Below are 20,833 nucleotides of genomic sequence, written 5' to 3' on the forward strand. Positions count from 1 at the left end.
TAAAATTGATCTTTGAGATTCTTCAACTCTCATGTCTCTGGTCCCTTTGTAGAAAAATATGTTTTCCTAGATGTCTAGATTTTCTAGTTTAAGAAATATTAGTATATTTTGATTACTGATAAGGGGAAAAATATTCTTTTTTTTCCCCTGTCCATTTACGGCTGCACCTGTGGCATATAGAAGGTTCCAGGCTAGGGGTCAAATTGGAGCTGCAGCTACAATCCTATGCCATAGGCACAGCCACAGCAACACCAGATCTGAACTACATGTGACCTACACCATTACTTGTGGCAAAGCCAGTTCCTTAAGTCACTGAGTGAGGCCAGGGACCGAATCCACGTCCACATCCTCATGGATAGTATGTTGGGTTCTTAACCCACTGAACCACCTGGGTACTCTTTTTCTTTTCAATTATTTAATTTAAAGTTATAATTAATATATGAGTGGGGTCCTTTATAAATGTTTTTCCCTCAATCACAAGTATTACAAACAGATAAAGGAATTTTTAATAAGCATTTTACAGATACGTAACTCAAGTAAATAGTTGATATTTGTAGAGAAACCTCGAAAACACTTTTGTTTTTCAATTATCAGAGAAAATTCATGTAGGTTATGAGCAATAGAAGTGCATAATGTCTTGTGACAGTATAATAACAATATGACTGCAATCATTTTCTCCCTACCATGAGCAAGTATTTATTAGGGATTTATCTGTGGTAAATTTGTGATTTTTTTTTACTCGATGAAGTTTCATCACAAACCATTTCACAATTCAGAAAGTGAAAACTCAGGGCTGTGAAGTAATGTGTCCATGGTCACACAGTGCAAAAATCAGGGGAGTTCCCCGTCATGGTGCAATGGAATCGAATCCAACTAGGAACCATGAGATTGCAGGTTCGATCCCTGGCTTTGCTCAGTGGGTTAGGGATTCGGCGTTTCCCTGAGCTGTGATGTAGGTTGAAGATATGGCTCGGATCTGGCGTTGCTATGGCTGTGGTGCTGGCCGGCGGCTACAGCTCTGTTTGGACCCCTAGCTTGGGAACCTCCACATGCCACAGATGCAGACCTTAAAAAAAAACAAACAAAAAAAAACCAAAACAGGACTGTGGGTTTTTTCCCAACTCTAGTATCTGTTCATTTGTCCCAAGTCTAACAGCTAAAGAAGTAATATTTAGAACTAGTTTTCCTCTAAACACTGGTCTTTTGAACTTATCTCAAAATGTTCTCATACTTTTATATTAAACACCATGTCATACATTCACCGTGGGCCTAGGTTTTATATATACACGACACAGAAAGCATGTCCCATCTCCCTGGAAAATAGCACTAACATAATTGAACCAGGATGATGCAACAGACCAGTCTGTCTGAGCGCATTGGCATGAATTTAGTTTTTATTTTTGAAAAGTTAGTACGTATACCTGGTTTCTATCATGAGATTAAGATCAGCAAAGTTAGGAAATAAGTGTTCACTTCTATTGTATCTGAATAGTTTGGCTTCCCCAGCCACTTCCAACAGAACACAATAGGCAACTGATAAAAGTTTCTTGATTAAATGAGTAGCTTTTCCTTGGTTAAGTTTTTAATTCAATATGCTTAGTACATTATCCTCTTTATAATTCTGTCCTTAGAAAAGATTGAAGGATTTCAAAGGAATAGGGGGAAATTAATATGTATGTATTATAGGATTTGGATAAAATTTTCACTGATATGAAAACACAGATTGTCCTATCATCATTAGATCTAGAAAAATGTTTTACCATTTTGCAGCCGTTTGAGCTTTAACTACTTTAAGTGTATATGTTTTCCCTTCTATTACTCAGTGTGAACCCTATAATATTTGTTAACATACAAGTGAGTGTATTTTATTTTTAATTGAGTTTTCTGGTTGCAACAATGTCGTGGAGGAGTTTTTTTGTCTCTGTAATCAATGAATTTGAGAATAGCCCTTTGCATCTAACTCATCTCTGTATTATCTATCCGGTGTTGACTTTAGTGAGAACCTTGAACAGTCACCACTACACAATATATTTTAAAGTTTTAAAAGCTATTTGTTTTGGCTTGTTTTAGTCTAGCAATTGAGAAATAATTTAGTCATAGCCAATCTTACTGAGACACAGGAAAAACCATCAAATCATCATCTCTTGTTGAATTTCTGTGTTTTTTTTCGGAAGGCTTCATTACTTCTGGGGATATAAGTGACTAATATGTGTTGGGAAAACTCACAGTTTCCATGATTGCTCACATTTTTTGACTCCAGTATTTACCATTAGAAATGACATTTTATCCTGCCAGGGATATGGGAAAGGGGTCAAGCTCCAGAAGTCTCTTTTCTAATAAAACTATGATTGGTTAGCCTATGCAATAAATACAGGTTGTTTTATTTTTTCACTTTTATGCGAGGAATCAGAAGAAAATATAATAGTAAAAAACCAATTTTAAAAAGCATGATAATTGTGAGAACAATAATTTATAATTTTTTTATTACCATGGCCACATAAAAATCATAGGGAGCTCTGCAATTTAGTGTTGAGGCTGATATGATAAGACATCTGTAAACTGGACCAAGGCATTGTAAATACTGAAAATACAACAGCTTAGAAAGAAGACTCAAATCGCAGATCGACTGATTTCCATTCATTCTCTATTACATAGCATTAAAGAGTGAATGGTAAATATTGAATTATTTTCCATTGAGCTTCACCTCTAAAATATGTAATTTCCTGCCTTGGGCAATGAATGGATAAAAACACCTTCTGTCTTTTTCATCTTCCTTTACCTGAATTATTTTGGGCTCTTCCTGGATCTCTTTTTACTCCTGTGCAAAAATACAAAGCAAAGTGGGGGTTGAAGTTCCCATTATGTCAATAGGCCTCAAGAATGTGGCAATATTTGGTTGTGTAATTAATTTGTTTCACAAAGGGAAGATCCCTCCTTAGGATTTTTGGAGCTGACCCTGGAACTCCCCAAAACCTCGTCACATGTCACAGGACTGTGGTGAAATCCTGCTTTCTGGGTCACACAGAGCAATTCCCTTTTGATTCCTGGTTGCTAGAGTTGGTATTGTCATTGCTTCAGAAAGTAACAGGAAAGCCTGGGTGCAATGAATATCCAGGACCACTGAATTCCACGTCCCTGCCACTGACAGAGCTTCCTGGGAACTCAAGGCACATGTTTTGCTCTGAAGAAACCTCCACATCCACATGGTTTCTGGCTGAAAGAAAGGTTTATTTGGTAACCCGCTTATCTCTGTCTTCCTCCCTTAATTTTGGTAGGGTTTTGTTTTTGCTTCTAGCAACTGTGTGATTAAATCTCTCTAAATAGTCAGAAACTCTTGTCATATTTTAAATCTCCATTTCTACTCTTTTCTTCTCTTGGATCTCTTTTTAGGGAACGGGGAATGAGTGCCTTCAGAAAGGATCCTAAAAGTATTTACAGCATCATGCGTGATTCTTTATGCATTTAACTGTCAAGTTTGGGCTACTGCTTTTATCACTGCTCCGTTTAACAACTTGCAGTAGATGCAGTAATACTAGCATTAAATGTACATTTAAAACTATAATAGCATGTAGTGGCACTAAAGTGGAGAAGTAGTGTTGGAAATTGCTAGACAGACACCAATTAGTCTCTATTTTGAGGAAATATTTTAGTAAAAATGAATAAATAATTCTTGTAACTATAGATATATACAAGTGCACATTTATGAGATGTAACATCTTTTCATACAATTTTATATTTAACTTTGGAATAGAAATAAGTTTGACTAGAATATTTTGAACTTTTTAAGCTAAATATCACTTAAATGATATATTTCATCATATCCTTCTCACTGCATTTTTTATTTGCCAGCCTCCTTGACACTCCCCCAGTATAATAACTATGATGATACATTGAAACATTTTAAGTCAACATGGGGACAAGGTGGCTCTCTCTTTTTCTTAGAAACTCACTTAGCTCTTTTAGCTGCAGTTGACTTACAGCAAGTTTATATCCCGATTCAAAGAATTATTGATTATAGTAATGAAGTGTCGTCCCCATCCATAAATGCAAGTTCCCCTTGTGCCATCAAGGACAATGCCAAGAAACAGGCTTCAAGATGGTTAATTTCTGGGTATCAACTATCTTACTTATAAGGATTCACTCTTTTACTATCTTGTCTGTGTATGTTATTTAGTAATATTATATGTTATTTATTGGAATTGTCTTAAGTGCGTACTTGAGTAGCTTGTAAGGGTCAAAGAAAGTTCAACTGATAAAAAAATGGTTTGTTATTTTCTCCCGCCCTCTCTCCCCATCACTAATGCTAACTGATGAAGAGTGCAAGGCAGTGTCCTTCAATTTAAAGAGACAGCCTTGTTCTTTTGGAGGGTGTGAATGCCATTCTTGTGAAATACTGTAAATAGTAATTCACAAGAGGGTGACTTTTTTATTGCCTTTACATTGATAACATACCTTGCAAAGAGTTACAGTTACTCTGCTGAATTTAAGAGAGATAAGAATGGAATGTGTATGTTAATTTAAACATTGGTACATACAATGAAAGAATCTATCATTATCCGGAAGTCAGGTCCTTTTCTATGTTTACCAATTTTAAATAACTTTTCAAGTTGTTATCCAATATGTGAATTCTTTGTCATTTTACTCAGTTTTTCCTCCCTCACCGCCTTTCTGAAACACTGAGAGAAGGGCTGTGATCATACTATAAATCACCAAATCTACAGCTTATAAAAATAAATTTGAATCACTTCTAGAAGCAATCTGACTTGCCACAGCAGCATTGGATCGCAGAGCAAACCACAAGGACCAAGAGTCCATGTCAACCAACATAAGGGTGCAGTTTACTGTGTATTCAATTTGTGTACAGTTTGTTATTCAGCTTGATGAAGACATAATGCTCACATGTGAAGGTGGATGGTGAACATAAAAAGCTCAGGCTGATTCATTTCTTAGAAGTACCAGAGCAGTCCCAGTTAGTTACCTTGCAGATTAACCCTGTGTACCTTCATGGTATTTGATCATTTGGTAGGGTACAGTAGAAGCATTTGAGAATTTGAATGCCAAAAGCTGTTAAGTAAGTGCAGTGATGGAATGTTTAATGGCCTTAATTATCATTTATACACGGACCTACTCCTCCTTAAGGCCCAGAAGGCAGTGACTCACTAGGTTGTCATTAACTGTCATTATGGCTGGTAGAGTCAACTTCCTATTCATAAAAATAAAGAAAAAAATTAATGGTGAAAAGCACGTCATTCTATAATGCAGTATTTGTGTTGCTAACTTACTCTGAATTTTAGAATTCTATTGGCATTTTGAAATGTGGATAAATGTCAATATTTTTGTCACTATAGTTATAGCTTTCTTAAAAAAGTTCTCTGTGCGTGTGCGCGTGATTTTTCTTTCTCGAGAGTTCTTTTGTATTGGTGGTAGGGGGGGACACCTTATAAAAGATCTGCAGAGTAGATCTTTTTTTTGTTCATTTGATTATTTCTGAGAGGGCCAGAGATGGAAGGATAACTTAGACATTGAAACAAACAGCTGGCCAGTTCAGGACTAAACTTTCTCCAGCTTGAGGATTGGCACCATGTGGTGAAACCATTCCTATTTTGTAATGAACAAGGGTCAAGCAGTAAGATAAATGGATGTAGAAATATAAGTTGCATAAAGTTAAAATATTTTCAATTATACATAGTGAGAGAGATGCTTTTCTTTCTTTCATTAAGAAATTATTTATGCATAAGGGCCAGTGAGTTGAAGGACTGTGAATTATTGTTTTTTTGATCTAATATGCTTACTACATTTTATTTATGGTCACTATTCCTGGATGTGGTATCATTTAGTTTTGGCTTCTGATAAAAAAGAAAAAAACATTCCCATAGTTTTCTTCTTTGCTGTTTCTTTGTTGCTCTGTTTCTTTGTTTTAGGGATGCTTTTTGCTCTGACGTATATGTTTTAATAGCTTCAAATAATACATTGAGAAAGCCAGTTTTTATTTCTGATTTTGAATTTTTAGTCGTAAATGTTTATTTGTAACTGTTAATAGTTATGGGGGTTCATGTGTGGACTATGTGTGTGTAAGTGTGTATAATCGACGGAAATATAAACTGTGGTTATTATCATTGGTTATCATACTGAATAACTGCATATTCTAAGACAGGAGTTGGTAAAATAAAAAAAGTAGATGGCATTAGGATAAGATATAGGTTCAGGTTGCCAAAAATAATTATATTAAGTTTCTACCCTCCGAGTCACTTAGAATCTTCTCACAAAGGCTATCACTGCCATCATAGAGTATTTATTGAGAACTCCTAATTTACTAGGTACAGAAAAAAAAGCGTTGGGTAGAAAGAAGTATGATTTCAGACAAATGTAAAACAGGATTTGGGAGACTGAGCTTACATCGTCAGGAGACGCTGGGGTTTAGCATTCTGTTTCATGTGGAGACCCACAGTTAATATGGTCCTCGTTGAAACTTAAAACAGCTCTATTAGTAGCTTGATTGAGAAGTGGGGGAAGAGGCCTAGAGTAAACAAAAGTGTGCATTTTCAAGACAGCCTAATTGTATACAGTGCATTTGCTTCCGCAGTCCCTTCTAATCTATCAAATAGGAAAATACACAAGTTTATTCTATTAAAGGAGATAAAATTGTTAGGTAAGTATAACACGTGAACCAAAAGGGGAAATGGCATCTGTTTAACAATTCTCTATTGTTCAGAGGATCATAGGCATACTGTTGCCTGCCTGTCGCATTCAATCAAGTTGGGTAAAATGCTGCTTTGGAGGAAAGGAAGGAGGAAACTCTGAAAGTATTTGCTTACACCTTTTTTCAGAAATTCCCCCGGAGTGGTGGTGATGAGAGTCCCAGGGGCAGGGGAGAATTCAGGTTTGTGAAGTGAAAGAGTTATGGGCTCCCTCTTGCCCCCAATCCTGTCTTTGACTTTGGTACTGCCCAGGAAAGCTGCACGGCAGTCGGAACTAATTGTAACTCACTCAGGAAAGTCTTCATTAGCACTGCCACACATGGCCACCAGATGTGCCGAACGGCACAGAGAGGAGGGCTGAGGCATCCAGGGAGGGGAGAGAAACAAGTGGCTTCCTTGGCAAACTTCATAATCTGCCTTTTGTTTCCAAGTGTATTGTGTTTGAGAAATGAGAGAGAGGGGAGTTGGGGAAGATGAAATGCCTTCTTATTCGCTCATTCTCTGGAAGCTGAATGGAATTCTTTGTCTTCTTCCAAATATCAAAACTTTTTGTGACTATCAATGTGTTGGGAGTGTTTTACTTTCTCCTTCAGAAATGAAAAATGACCTGGATTATCAAAGCAGTCAGGCTTTTCTCATGGCTGAGATTGAGAGTCCTAATAAATTGGAGGTCCTGAAATGGAGAGACTGGATTTATAAAACATGTAAATGACATGTAAAAACTGTTGTCTTCAGATTACACTTCCAACTAAGCATCATTGTAAACAAGACGGGGGCTTTGGGATTGGCACACGCACCCTGAGATAAATGGTCTGATGGGCCAGCAGGGACCTGCGGTACAGCACAGAGAACTCTACCCAGTGTTCTGTGATCATCCATGTGGGAAAAGACTCTGAAAGAGAATGGATGTGTGTACATGTATAACTGAATCAGTTCGTTGTACAGCAAAAATAAAAGACCCAGTGGCTATTAACCTACTGGGGGGTCGTAGAACGATTTGAAATTTTTAGGAAATCTATGGACTTTCTTCTCACAAATGTGCTCATACACAGATTTTTTCATGTAATTTAGGACCTTCCAAAATCCACTTCTAGTTTGAGATTTCCAGTTTAAAACCTTGCAGTATCACCACTCCCTGGAAAAGTACCCCCAAAGTTCAAGTGTTACAAAGTGTAAACTATGTGACCTGCTCCATTTAGTCTTAGTAAATGGTGGAAGAGAATAGTCTGAGGGAAATTTTGTTGAAAGTGAAACGTTCTTCACCAACATGTTTAGTTTCTACTATTAAAAGCACCAATATTTAGTTTCCTTAGTTAAGTTTTAAATGCCTTTCAGATAGTAATCATACCTTTTTTTTTTTTTTTTTTCACTTAGACTTTTCAAAGAGCTTAGTATAGTTTTATCACCCAGTACTTAACTGGCATGGTCTTACTGACTAACTGAATGAATGAATGAGTTAATTTTAAAGGTCATTTATTGGTAGCTACTATAGTTAATAGCAGAAAATTCTACCACACTAATACTAAATTTGCCATGGAAGTATTACCTAAAATTGTAGCTTTTATAATTGGACAAGAAATATATTTTCGTTCTTAAATTTTTAGTGTATAATATCAAAGCCTTACTGTAACAATATATTGCTGGTCAATTCTGGCTGATTTTATTATAGGTAAAATTATTTTAAAAAGGGTATTTTCAGGAAATAAATAATTTAAGTGATGTTTTAAAATGCAGATTTTAATAGTTTTCAGTATGAGAGTGGTGTATGACCAAAAGTAATATTTATAATGATATCTCTCTTTTCTTCCACCGTGGCTTGTATTATTATTCTTGCGTTGACTCTGACTTTTTCTGAAAATCAAAAGGATGTCAGAAACATTGATGTTTATGTAATATTATCCATTCCTATAATTTTCCCTGTGATTTATTAACTCATGAACAACCCCATTGCTATCAGTTGCCAGCTCAAATTTATCTACCGTCTATATGTTGATTTTTGTGCAGTCTTCTTCTTCTTCATTCTAACTACTTTAATTTAGGCCTCACTGTTGTATCTAAACACTAACAGCATTTTATATAACTTCTTAGTTTCCAGTTTATATTTAATATTTCTCTTGTTGTGATACTTCTAAAATATAGATTTGACCCTGTGCTTAAAATCGCTTTTTGTACCCTCAGTCCCTTGTGGATAAAATTGAGAAGTCACAGCTGGCACGATAATTCTTTAAAATGTACCCCCTGCCTCAGTTTTTGCTTTTCTCCCCACAGTATAATCTCCAACTGTGCCATGTTTTCTTTTCTTTTTTTTTTTTTTTTTTAATGCGGTGTGCCAGGGATTCTCATTCTTCAAGATGTGTAAAAATGGGTCATTACATAATATTTTTATGGGTTAATGTTGTCAGAGTGCTGAGCTAATTTATGAATGACTTAAAAAGACTAGTGCATAGTTGGTAAGTTAGAAACTAGCGTACGTAAGGATATCATAGTCTGAGAAGACTACTTTTGTTGACGAACTATGCAAAAATGACTACTATTCATGTTTTATGAATTTGGCATACCACAGCCACATGAACACTAGAGACAGGCTGATTCAGTTCACTCCCAGACCCCTCCTTTACTCACCTTGTGATGGAGCATGTGACCTTACCGCTTCCACCCCAGAGCCTCAGTTCCCTGTCAGTCAGTCAAACAAGGGTGAAAACAAGACCTACCTTAAGCATTGTTATAAGAATCAAATGTATTAATACATATAAGGCAGTTATAACCAAGCCTGGCACATATGAAGCACTTCACTGATGTAACAAATACAAACTATCAATATTTCTCAGTTCTTTAATTAAATAGAGCAATCCAAAAATATCTTAGGTTAAAAGTTGATTGTCATCCTTTTTGAAATTTTTTACCTTTAAACTCCTATATTTTGAATCATTAGGGCTTCTTTCCTAATTTCTTCTTTATTCAGGGACTTTAAAAAAGCATAAGAGGAGTTCCCGTCGTGGCGCAGTGGTTGACAAATCCGACTAGGAACCATGAGGTTGCGGGTTCGGTCCCTGCCCTTGCTCAGTGGGTTAATGATCCGGCGTTGCCGTGAGCTGTGGTGTAGGTTGCGCGCGGCTCGGATCCCGTGTTGCTGTGGCTCTGGCGTAGGCCGGAGGCTACAGCTCCGATTCAACCCCTAGCCTGGGAACCTCCATATGCCAAGGGAGCGGCCCAAGAAATAGCAACAACAACAACAACAAAAAGACAAAAGACAAAAACAAACAAACAAACAAAACAAAAAAAAAAGCGTAAGAACTTTAGGAGAGAAATGATACTGGAAGAGACTGGCCAGCATTTAAAAAAATACATAAGTGCAAAACATAAATTCAATTAAAAAGTACTCACTGGACAGGCAAAGCTAAGGCAAAATGGAGTTATATCTAAAAATAAAAATGTTGGGAAAGTTTTGGCTCTTGGTAAATATATCATCGAATACATTTAAATGTGTAAAACTGATGAGGCGAACTCTTAAAGTAATTATCAACAGTTGCTAAGCAATATAGAAAATAGAAAAGTGTAAATTCACTATTAAAGATATCATCATTATGTGGGGAAAAACTACTTTTGAAATTTTCTTGCTGTGTCTCTATATATGAGTATATTAAGCCGTTATTATTTCTCATAAAAATAAAATATGGTTATTTATTTTTGACCTATGATTGGTTTTGCTTCTAAGTAGCATCAACTTATTTGTTGCCTTAGGCCTTTAACATTCTTGTGTTTGGCAAAATGTTTTTTCTCTCTATTTGTTTTTAAAAACAAAAATATATTTTAGACTCACTAAACAATATTAAATAGATGTTTGCTGCTAATTAGTGTATGGTTTGAATTATAATTATGTCATCCAAAGGGACTTTATAAATATAGTCTAGTTAAAATGTGATTCAATCTTAAGTCATTTGCAGAGGCATACATTCATTATTATTCATTTAGTGCTCTCTGATTTGAGCTCTAAATGTAATCCAGGAAAAGATGGAGGGATTTTACTTTTATTGTCATGATTTAATAAAGCAGATCCCTTAGTTATCATCCTATACTAATCCTGGGATTGTTACAACTTCTTAGAGTCTGTTATTTGATTTTTAAATCAGTCTGTTTATCATACCAGCAGAGCAGCATGTAAATTCAAGAAGTTAGAGGAAGATAACCCAATTCATTATGAGACAATCAGTATATATTTTTCTACTGTCTACATTTTAGTGTAACTTCAGACCAACCTTCCTTTCAGCTATTTGATATATTACTACTTTAATTTGATATATTATCTTATGCATGGCTTCTGTTAATCTGAATTATAAGAAAACTACTAACTTCATTTATCCAACAGTCTTTAGTAATCTGTGCTCTGTGACAGGCACTGTGCCAAGTACTAGGAAATTTGCACAGATGAGGACAGTTATGATGCCTGCCCTGAGAGATCTTACAGGCGAGAAGAAAAGATCAACATTTAAAAAGGACTGTTATTATGAAAGTATTGACTGCTAAAGAACTTTTGACTGCACAGGGTGCTCAAGGGCAAAGGCAGCCAACGAACTCCATCTCACCGTCAAACCTTAGAAATTGTAGAATAGCATTTTTTAAGGCTCGGAAGCGAGAGAAAGCATGATGAAATGAAGGAACAGCAAAATGAGAAATTTGGGATAGCAGAGAGAATGGTGAGCAAGCGGTTAACAGGAACCAGACTGGAGAGGCCCCAGGAAGCTTGTTTAAAAATGCTGAACTTTTCTTAGACTTCTGGTGGTATTGGAAAAAGTTTGATGTGCTTGGATTTGCATTTTTAAGAGATGTGTTTAGGAGTTCCTGTTGTGTCTCAGTGGTAATGAACCCAACTAGTGTCCTTGAGGATGTGGGTTTGATCCCTGGCCTCACTCAGTGGGCTAAGTGTTCGCCATTTCTGTGAGCTGTGGGGTAGATCACAGATGCGGCTCAGATCTGACGATGCTGTGGCTGTGGCTGTGGCGTAGGTTGGCAGCTGCAGCTCTGATTGGACCCCTAGCCTGGGAACTTCTATGTGCTGCAGGTGCAGCCCTTTAAAAAAAAGAGAGAGAGAGAGAGATGCATTTAGACGTGGGGTGGAGGGTATGTTGGAGGGGAAGAAGACTAGAGACAGAGAGATATGAGTAGTTCAAGATAGGTAGTGGTCCAGAGAGAGATCATGGTAACCTAAAGTTAAAAGCTTGGCTGGGTTCTAATATTGGAGGAACTGAGGGCAGGAAGGTAGCTCTGACTGGTGGAAGACTAGGCTCCTGAATGGGCCTCTACATGAGGTCCATTCCTGCTTTCACATTGCCCTCTTTAGGACTTTTCACCCTGGTCTTAAAAAATATCATGTTATGTTACTTTTAGGTATCCACTTGAATAACCTTTCTACAGAGGGGACACAGCTTTGGGAAATCATGCTGAAGGGTGGTTACCATCCATTGGTTGGCATCTTATCTTGCTATGCTTCTGCGAAAAGTAGAGTGATAAGACGATGGTGTCAAACTTGAGAGATACTGAGGAGGATGGATTAATATGACCTAATAATTTGCTGAATGCCAGGGATTATTCTTAAATGTTGAGGAGTTTCAATGAGTGGTGTTACTTAGAAAACATTGAGGAGAAGCAGGAGGAGATACAGAATTAGTTTTAACCATGATGAACTTTCACTTTCATTGCCTGCAAGACATTCACATGATGGTATGGAAGGTAGTAGAATATGTAGATATGAGTAGATAGTAGAATCATCTAAGGGCAAGAGAGCAGATTTGAGTGTACTTTTCACAGAGATGGTGCTTGAAGGCATGGGCGTAAGTTACACATGAAATGAATAAAGAAGGTGACCTAGTGTAAGATCATGAGAAATTTCAAATTTTAAGAGTCTGGAATTTCAGAAATCAAGGGAGAAGTTGTTCTGAGGAAACAGGAGTATTTAATAGCGCTAGATATACAAAAAGTTTTGTGAATTGGTGTCTGTGAATTTTGTCAAGATGAATGAAGAGGTTCCATGCATCAGAATAGGCTGAGTAGTGAATTAGAGGCAATTTTGAGATGTTTTGCTGTGAAAAATTCATGTCAAGCAATGAGACTATAATATAACTCCACTGGTATGATCGGAACCTTTGTGGGCTCACCTGGCTTTCAAATTAACTTTTAAAAGTTTCCCTATGTATAAATCTTTCTTAAATGTGTCGTTGCTGCTGTAGCTTGGGGTTTTATATTTTATATTCACAATCACTGTAAAGTCCTTGGAGGTTGGTGTGAGTTTGTGATGGTGATACACTATTCCCCTGGTGGCTTTCTCTTCTGAGTGGATGGGATTACATTAACTCTGTTGCAGATGTTCAGTGGAGAACTTTAAAGGAATCTTTGCAAGCAATTTAGCATCTATAATCAAAGTTAACAGCTCCTCCATAGTCAAGGCTTTACCAATTCTATCCACAGTACTAACTGGCATTTTCCCAGCCAATATTTAATTACAATCAATGATTTAAAAAAAAAAAGTCTTTCTCAGATGTCTCTCTTTTGAGATAAGAAATAATTTATACTCAGAACATCTAATAGTAGGTTGGAGAAACTCTGCATGTTAACGTTATGCCATCCGAAGTAGCATTGAAACCTTCACTTCCTTGGTTACCCTGTCAAAATCATTTCCTTTAGGAAGCAACTGCCAAGGCAAGTTTTCATTTGCTATTTTTTTTTTCACTAGGTGTACTCTAAATAGCTTGAGATATTTTGCTTTCTTCTTACTACTTTTTTAAGAGTGTAAGTATGTTGAATCTGGCTTAGAAGCTAAGCCATGTTGGGAATGTTCAGATTTTAAGAATTTATTTACATACAGTAATCCAAATCTATTATAGGGATGTGGATTAGAAAGAAAATCTGGTCTCCAGGAGCTAATTGTTAAGTATACAGAGTTCCTGTGTTTATTATTCTAGTCCTGCTAATCTTAATATTCACTCTAATTGCGAGCCAGCTCACTCTTCTGATTCATTTGAGAAGAAAATTGGGTGGCCACAAACAAGTATTGTTATTTATTCCATGGAATGTTATTTTTTTCAGTAATTACAGGTATTGGTGTTTTGTAAAGTGTGCCATTTCATTTTGTGAATAATTTTGAAAGTTTCTTTGGATTTTACCATCTCCCACTTGTTTATTAGCTGTCAACTAATTTGGGGATTTGAGAGGAATATTTTCCTCTTCCTCTTCCCTGTAATAAGCACTGGGTACCAGTAGAGAGGGATAGAGAGTCTCCACAGCTTAAGAAGGACTCATCCTGTGACTGTTTAAAGGCCATACAGTCACTCTGTATCTAAAATAATATTTTCTTTGGGAAAACTGCTAGCAAATTGATTATGTTAAAAAATAAAAATGGAGATGTTTAAGCAAGAAAACTGGAGTTCAACTAGTATCTTTCAATTCTTTCTCTCTAGATTGGATTCCTTTCATTGTTTATGTGACCTTCAGACCTTTTGTATGAGTTTAGAAAAATAGGTTCCTTTCCATTAGAGACACATTGAGATTACAATGGTCTCAGATTCCTGGCAGCCACACTCTTTGCATCACAGTCTTACATAGTCCTTTCTTTCCATTTCTACTTTCAGAGGGGTATCCTTTAAGTACAAAGGCTCATCCTCCCAGCTTTGCCCAGGTCACTTCTATTCAGGAGCTTTCTATTTTGTTTCTTTTTTTTATTTTCCCTTCCTTTTTTTTGAAAAAGATTATACCCTAAAAAAGACAGTTAACATTTAAAAAACATTTTCCACAGTTTTTTCTTTTTATGTAATTAATAAAGATTTTTTTAAGTAATTGCAAATCTAAAATTTAATAAGTGGAATAACTTTAATTATCGCATTTTATTTTATTTTATTTTGCTTTTTTTAGGGCTGCACCTGAGGCATATGGAGGTTCCCAGGCTAGGGGTCAAATCAGAGCTACAGCTGCTGTCCTACACCACAGCCACAGCAACGCCAGATCCGAGCTGAGTCTGCCACATACACCACAGCTCACGGCAGTGCCGGAGGATCCTTAACCCACTGAATGAGGCCAGGGATTGACCGCAACCTCATGGTTCCTAGTCGGATTCATCTCTGCTGCTCCACGACAGGAACTCTCCTAATTATCACATTTTAAATTTACATATAGATTATCATGTTCGGAGAAACCATTTTTAAAATTGCCAACATGCTAAGAGAAATTTGGTGTGGATTACCAATCTTACTCTACTTTGCTCAGTAAAAATCTAAGTGCTTAAAATTAGTCTTTATTATCTTTTTATAATTAGGTCAAATAAAATTCTGAACAGGCAGTTACAGGTTAGGTGTTTTATGGAGATTAAGGGTTGTAGTCTCTTTTGATGCATTCTGTCCAATCCTAATACATTAGGGACCCTTTTCACTTGTTACTTTAGCAGCATCTGTGAGCAAAATAATTTGGAATTAATGTCTGAAAATTATTATACATATTAAGAAATATCTGAAATGTAGTTGAATTTAGTCAACTCAGGAGTTCTCTTGTGGCTCAGTGTGTTAAGGATCTGGCATTGTGACTGCAGCAGCTTGGGTAGCTACTGTGGAATGGGTTCAACCCCTGGCCTGGGAACTTGCACATGCCTTGGTGCGGCCAAAAAAGAAAAAGCGATTTTAGTCAACTCAATTTGTTTTGAAGCTTAATTTTCATCTTGAGCAAATGCCTCTGAATTCTCATATTCTCTGAATTCTAGTGGTTATTTTTAAGCTATACTGCTTACTTTTCATGACTGTCATATAGCAGTTATTTAGGAGACTAAATCTAAATTGATTTGTTTTGCTCTAAAACTTGGTTTGGTTTTGGTTAATGTCATATAGCACAATGTAGATGGAAATAGACTTTATTACTTTATTGTCTTAATAAAAATTAGCTTGATATTTTGATTGTATGAATGAGATTTACTTTATAATATGGTGAAAGAAATTGTTTTGTAGGTAAAACAAAGTAGATGTTTACAGTGTGTAAAATAGAAGTCTGCCATCTTGGAAAGCATAATTAACTCATTCTAGCCATTATGCTCCATTGCAATTATATTCCAAAGTGCTGAAGCGATCATGTACTTCTTTGTATTCTAATAGCTTAGTAAAGTTAAAGAATATTCTCACAGTACTTGTCTTAGTCTAAATTAGCTTCTGACATGAGGGAATCTGGCTAAGTCCTTATTACAAGATCATGGTGTCTTAAGAGAAGCATAGCAGAATGCTTCAAACCTAACACTCTGAATTTCTGAAACATAGATTTAACACTTACTCATATAACCCCAGTGTAATTTACATATTGCCCTAAATCACAACTTTTTTACATGTCGAAAAGATAATGAAAGCATCTTGAGGGCAGGGATTGTATCTGCTTTATTTACTGCTATATTCCTGGTGCCTCAGACTTATATATCTGAGTCTAAGATACACTTAATTGCTTAAGCAAATGGAAGTTACTTTATGATTTTTTTCTATGTCAACTCTAAGGATAAGTATTGCCAACTAGAGATTGACACTTGCCATTTACCTCTACAAGGATTAAATCATGGGCGCTACAGCTGCTGACCTTCAGTACACCCTGAAAGAGTTTAGGGTGGAGAACAGGAGTGAGGCACTCCTGAAAATTGGCAGAACCAGTCTTCGAATAATTGGAAATTTTCAGGAGAAGATTTTATTTATGAGCCCAATTCTTGCATCTCCTCATATCTAGAAAAGCCCTAAAATCCTTCATGATGACATCTGCTCCCTGTGACTAGCAGTAACCTTCGTGACACTAGCAGCAAACTTCTGCAAGATGTGTGCTTGGTTGACTGTACCTCCCCTTTCACAAAAGTCGCATACATACTAACTTCCCCCCCCACCTCTTTGGAGTGGTTTCTCTGAGCTCTCTGAAATGCTGCCTCCCAGGCTATAGTCCTCATTGTACCCTAAATACAACTTAACTCACAACTCTTGTGTTGTGCTTTTTTTTTTTTTTTTTAGGCAACAGTGTTTAAATGACCCCAAATGTAGGACTATTTTTTTTGGCCTATGTCAAAATGAAGTAAAAGGAACAATCAGGATTAGCAGCTAATTTGGTTGTTTATTTTGTTGAGTATAATTGGAAGTCGTGTTTACAAACTATCTAAAATAGTCAACAAATTCTGTACTGAGATAAAATTTCCTCCTCCAGATCAGACGACATAAGACTTAAAATGTCTACAAGATAATTGTACATTTTATATCTGGGATTTGGACAGCTTTTCTGTATTTCAGACTAATATGAAAAATTTAACATTCATCCAATTTCTGAGGTTTGTCTTAACTATGCAGATCAAGTAATAGTGCCTTTCAGAAAGGAAATGAAGTGGCTTTAAGAGAAACTTGAAGAATAATCCTCAGAAAGCTCTGGATGCAGCTGTTCTATCATGTGTAACAAACATCTGAATTTGCTTCCTGAATGTGCTCATTATTTGATCGTCGCATGTCACATAAGGAACGTAGTAGCTTGCATGAATGCTCCCTGGGAACTATGACTCACAGATACATTTATAACTTTTTTGATACCCATTAAATTGAAATATAAAACTTGAACTTTAATATTTAGGAGTTAATTTGCCATTACACCTTTGGATATCTTAGAAGGCAGAAATCATTGTTTTCCCTTGAGAAGACATCCAACCCAGACAATAGCAATTGATTTCAAGACGGGAAGCCTGCCAGTTTTTTGACTCCCGGTCAGAAGTTTTGTTGAGAGCACTGACTGCCATCTTCCAGTGGTGCAGCTAAGTTAAAAGCCATTCCTTCCTTCACTGGTATTGAATTGACATCATATTAAAATGCTTTTACATTGAACTGAACTGAAACGAACTTTCATCAAGGAATGGTTCTCTTTCTGAGAGGATCATCCCTTTCCATCAAGTGTATGGTTTAGGCATGGGAACATGTATGGAGCTGTGATAGCAACTGAATCAGCCCTGCCCATCCTTGAAAGGGAGATGCTGCTCTGCTGGGCAAAAGCATTGTGCTGGGCCCTGGGAAGGGACAACAGTAAATTGCTTTCAACCACTAGAGAGCTTGCAGAATGGGTAGCAAATGACAATGGCTACACAATTCTACTTGTATCTTGACCACTTCCTCTTAAAGAATCTTAGAGGTTTTCTCCTGTTGTGTTTTTTTTGTTTGTTTGTTAGTTTGTTTTTTTAAGGATGACACCAAAATCCTTGATATGGCCTACAAGGTTGCCTTTTACCTTTTAGGGTCCACCTGCCCCTCCAGACTCTGCCCACACTGCTCTCACTCTTGTCATCTGGGTTCAGACCACTTGACTTTCAGACCAATTCACTTGCCACACTCTCTCAGAGAATAGAGACTCGTCTGTCTCCTCTCTTGCCGCAAAGTTCAGCTTATATTCTTACTTTACATCTGAGTAAAAAGTCTCAATTCCTCAGGGAATCCTCCCTGAACAAGTTAACATTTCATTATACCATGTGCCTCCTTTGTGACACAGACTTTATTTACATTTTACGTTTATTTAAGCATTGGTGTATTTGTCTCACTGATTAAACTGTAAAGACCAGGAGAGCAAGGCTAGTGTCTACTTCTAGTCATCCTTTTATCTCCAGTGCCTAGCACGATGCCTGACACAAAGATACTTAAAAACTATTTGCCCAGTGGGTAAAAGGATAAATGAATGAATTACGTAATACACATGAGAAAATTCTAGGTTCAGTAAAAGAAATCCTGACAAAACGGCATGGGAGTTCAGAGGAGTAAATGAATTTCCCAAGTGACTAATCAAGACTTTTTGAAGGAAAGTAGCCACTGTTATCACATTCTGTAAAGGTAGAGGCTGAACATCTTGCCATATCATTGGATGATATAAATCCTGACGATTTATATATATAAGTCCTCGATTACTGAGCATCTGTAACATATAGGGCTTTATGAAGTTTATTAAGCACTTTAGTGAATCCCTCAGATAAGAATTATGTTTACCATTATGACCTGAAGATACTAGTGCTAATTCCATTCATCCAAAAGGCTACCCTGGAATTCTCATTAAAAAAAAAAAAACCCTGAAATTATACTTTTGTCATTTGGAAGAGTGCCTTAATTTGCTGGAGTGTCAACGGAGGAGCACTGGGCCCTGATTATTGTAGGACGATGGTGTAATGGTCCTGAAAGGTGACCATTTGTAACTCTTTGGTGTTGACAGGGTGAAAAGTGTTAACACTGCAATGTAAGTCATCACATCTTCAAACCACTTAAACCCGTCTTGCTAATGAGAGCCTGCCATGCTCAGCCTACATCCTTGGTGTGGTCTCTAAGAGAAAGAAACCCCAAATGTGGATGAACTCCCGAACTATGGGGGGAGGATGGGGGTGCTGGCCTTGCCTCTCAGGTCTTTGACCTCTGTTCCTATCTCATGCAGAGCTTCCATTTTATCCAGAGAGAGAGCTCTGGATACCTTCTGCAATCTCAGTACCTTTTTTTTTTTTTAAAAAATTTAAATTTTATTGGATCATAATTGACTTACAACATTATGTTAGTTTCAGGTGTACAGCAAAGACAATCAGTTATACATATATCCATTCTTTTTCAAATTCTTTTCCCATGTAGGCCACTGCAGAGTATTGAGTAGACTTCCCTGTCCTTGTTACTTAGCTGTTTTATATGTAGTAGTGTGTATATGCCAGTTCCCACCTCCCAATTTTATCCCTTCCCTCAGCATTTCCCCTTTGGTAACTACGAGTTTGGTTTTGAAATCTTTGAGTCTGTTTCTGTTTTGTGAAAGTGCTTTTGTATTATTTTTTATTAGATTTCATACATTAGTGATTTCATATGACATTTGTCTTTCTCTGTCTGATTTACTTCACTTGATTATCTCTAGGATCATCTGTGTTGCTGCAAATGACATGTGGAAATTCCTGGGCCAGGGATTGAGCTTGTGCCACAGCAGTGGCAACACCAGGTCCCTAACTGCTAGGCTGCCAGGGAGCTCCTCACTCCATTTCCTTTTACTTAATAGGTGGGAAGGTATCTTTTTTTCTCATCGCGTGATAAATGTCCTGTAGTACTACAACCCTGCCCATGCTCTGCCTATGACGTCACCCTGTGGTGGTTAGAACTCTAGCTGCTGGTGAAGACCTTCCTTGGGAAGGGAACAGGCCCTGTAGGCTTGGTGCCAAGAGTGTCCAGCTTCCTCCATAAACCAGCAGTTGTTGGGTTGTTTTCTGCAGGGCAGATCTCTTCTTCTTTAATCCCTGGTAATAATGAAGTTTTTGTCATATTAAAGGGGAAAGAAGAGAAGCGATTGAGAATAGTTTGAGAGGATGACCGCCGTCCCTCAGGTCCAGCGACAAGAGGACTACAATGGGTAGCTTTCAGAACTACATATGGTCTTCCTTCCGAGGGAGTTGATTAAGCGACTCCGGATGAAATTGAAATCCTGTGATTTGACCTTTGTCTGGCCTGGGAGGGCTGCAATTCGCATAACAATTTCCTTTTGTTCTTTGTTTGGAGTTATTAATCCAACATGAGCCTCGAATTAATCAGGGGTAGTGCGTAGCTACATTTCCAATTCACAGCTCGGCTGCTTGTGTCTTTTTTAATTAAGGCCAAATGATAGCAGGCCTTAGCCCTGATTGCCGCGCTTGCTAACCACACATTGAGGGATGAAGAGGCTCAACAGGCAGGACAAGATTGCTTCAAGGTTTCACTTAATTGTTTTCTTCCTTTGAGTAAGAAGCGCTGACTGACTGTTGTTAATCCTGGGCTGGGAGAGCTCCTCTTATGTGTGTTACTCCTCTTGACTTTGGGACGGGGTGGAGAGAAATTCAGGTTCTTGGGAGTACCCTCAGGTGAAGTGACCAAAGGAATTACCCAAGTCACTGAAAATCTTCACAGGGGATGAGCGCCTGCATCAGGCAACTTTAACCCTTGGTTGCCTATACAATGTGTAGGTTTGGCGCCTTTGAGGTGCTAAGGACTGTTCAATGTTGCTCAGACAAAACTTAGGAAGACTAGGGATTCCCTGGTGGCACAATGGGTTAAGGATCTGATGTCGTCACTGCTGTGGCTCGGGTGGCTGCTGTGGTGCAGTGCAGGTTCACCCCTGGCCTGGAACTT

At 37.4% G+C, this 20,833-nt stretch overlaps 1 protein-coding gene across 33 annotated transcripts in view; it reads left to right on the forward strand.

The window, feature by feature from the left end:
- The window catches only part of SOX5 (SRY-box 5), a 1,006,514-nt gene that overhangs the window by 514,852 nt on the left and 470,829 nt on the right, over positions 1-20,833 (forward strand). For 2 of the 33 annotated variants that reach the window (XM_021092964.1, XM_021092968.1), the window contains exon 1: positions 1,003-3,234. The exons of 29 other annotated variants lie outside the window; for them this stretch is intronic. The gene's annotated coding sequence lies outside the window, so the exon portion shown is untranslated. Of the gene's footprint in view, positions 1-1,002; positions 3,235-20,833 lie in introns of those variants that run through there. 2 more of the 33 variants (XM_021092957.1, XM_021092961.1) reach the window with 1 other exon arrangement.

The sequence above is a fragment of the Sus scrofa genome, chromosome 5 (genome assembly GCF_000003025.6).
Source record: "Sus scrofa isolate TJ Tabasco breed Duroc chromosome 5, Sscrofa11.1, whole genome shotgun sequence".
In the NCBI taxonomy this organism is placed as follows: Eukaryota; Metazoa; Chordata; class Mammalia; order Artiodactyla; family Suidae; genus Sus; species Sus scrofa.